General features: G+C 44.3%; 1 non-coding gene across 1 annotated transcript; it reads right to left on the bottom strand.

Moving 5' to 3' along the window:
* Window positions 1-862: 862 nt before the first annotated feature.
* trnar-ucu (transfer RNA arginine (anticodon UCU)) lies at window positions 863-954 on the bottom strand. The gene is given in 2 exon segments: window positions 863-898; window positions 918-954. It is a non-coding gene; the product is annotated as a tRNA-Arg (tRNA).
* Between the last annotated feature and the right edge of the window lie 1,036 nt (window positions 955-1,990).

Below are 1,990 nucleotides of genomic sequence, written 5' to 3'. Positions count from 1 at the left end.
TGATCACGGGAAATGTCATGTCGCCACTGTACTGGGATTTTCCTTCCATCGGCTTCAATTTGTCAGAGAATTCGATTCACTGATATTTAACCAACTTCCTTTGGCATGTTCATAAGACACACCGACCCACACTGCAAACTACGACAATAATATTCAGCATACTGCACCCACGAGCACGTGGCATGGTTTTCATAAACAGTGAAGATTGAATAATGTTATGCAAGGGCAAATTGAAATTCAGTTTAATTAGTAAAGTCACAAGAATCCAGAGTAAGATTCAAAATGTCAGAAATTAACGTTCATTACCTTGGCCAGAATTCGTGCCCAGCAAAGGAGAAATCTGCCCCTGAATCCCCAGCAACCATGCAATTGCTTGCTTCATGTGTCCACTTGGAAACCTATGTGAAGGAACATTTAGCCTGAAGGAGAACTTGTGAGAATCCTTCACTGTCTGATCTAAAGCTGAAACAAGAGCTGTCTATTCCAGCTGGGAGGGAATCGAATTGGAGGTGAGACCAAAATATTACATGGCCTTTAATTCATGTTATCCTTATTGTGATTGTTTAAACACCTGGGCCAGAAATGGCACAACAACAAAGGAGCCCATTCTAAACACCGATCCTGCCCTGCTCCCTGATCCCTGATCCGATATCATCATGGCTAACACAACACTTTTGTGTTTTTTCCAGCCTATCTACATCATCGTGTTGCCTACTGTATCATAAATAGACATCGTAAATGGAAACCTGTGAGAGGAACATGTTCCATTTCGAGACAGTTGGGTTTCTGCACGAATACTGTTGGTTTTGCAGATAAGCAGCCGAGTCTGGTCTGACCACCTTCCAAACCATAAACTAAAACTCGACTCTGATGGGACTCGAACCCACGACCTTTGAATAACAACCAGAGAAGCGACATAGAAGTCCAACGCGCTTTCCATTGCGCCACAGAGCCGTGCCAGCAAGCGTTTTTTAGCACACAAGTTTGCCTTTGACCCATTGCGTTGAGGACACCCATCTCGCATCTGCCTGTCCTCGTCACAATTTCCAGTACCTGTTTCTTATCCACATGTGCTCTGGCTCTTCAAGTGTTTGGCGACAGACCGCTGAAACGTTCTCATGACACTTAGCTTTACCACGTGTTCAGATAATGATTTCCAGATAAGCAACACTCTATTGGTGAAAGCATTCTCCCAAAATCTCCTCAAAACATCTTGTCTCCTGTCTTTCATTTATGTCACTCTTTTCCTTCCCAATACAGGCTTATCCCTGTCATACATATCTATCCTCTTCATAAAATGTGCATGTTAATCAATTACTCAATCAGCCTTCTCTGCGCTTAGATAAACATCCCCAACCACAGCGTCTACCTTCACAATGGGAAAGGTCCAGCCCTTGCCATTCTTGTCAACTCCTGTGAACATCTCCTCCTGCAATCAGACGCTTCCAGCAGTCTGGCGATTACAACGGACAAGCAAAGTTCCCTGAATTAAACCAAAAAGGTATGAACAAAATCAACAGCTCTTGTCAATCTCTGATAGGAAAGGAAAGTTAACGTATCGAGTGCAATGATCTGTCTTCGGAACTGATGGGATGGAAGGGTGGGTGAAGAATATGGAAGAGGGCGGGCGGTATCTAAAATGAATGAACTCGATGTTGGGTCCTAAAATTTGCATGGTCTGTCAGTAGAAAATCAGTTGCAGGTCTTCCAGCTTGTGTTGTGCCTTGAAGGAGCACTTCAGCAGACCAGAGACCGAAATAGTGGCCTGGGAACACAATGTCTCGATTAGAGAGGGGCTGGTAAAGCACAGGAGTTCAGGCAGCATCAGAGGAGCAGTAAAATTGTCGTTTCGGGCAACAGCCCTTCATCAGGAATACAGGCAGAAAGCCTGAAGGGTGGGAACACAGTGTGATGTTGAAAGTTACAGGAGAATCGAAGATCGGGATAGATTTTGTTGATTCTGGACGGAACCTAAGTGATCTCAGCTATG

This window comes from Chiloscyllium plagiosum, unplaced genomic scaffold (assembly GCF_037043375.1).
Source record: "Chiloscyllium plagiosum isolate Xiang-an unplaced genomic scaffold, Cpla_swu_hap1 HiC_scaffold_29, whole genome shotgun sequence".
In the NCBI taxonomy this organism is placed as follows: domain Eukaryota; kingdom Metazoa; phylum Chordata; class Chondrichthyes; order Orectolobiformes; family Hemiscylliidae; genus Chiloscyllium; species Chiloscyllium plagiosum.
Note: the sequence above shows the minus strand (reverse complement) of the source record. Positions and strands in the feature narration are given on the sequence as shown.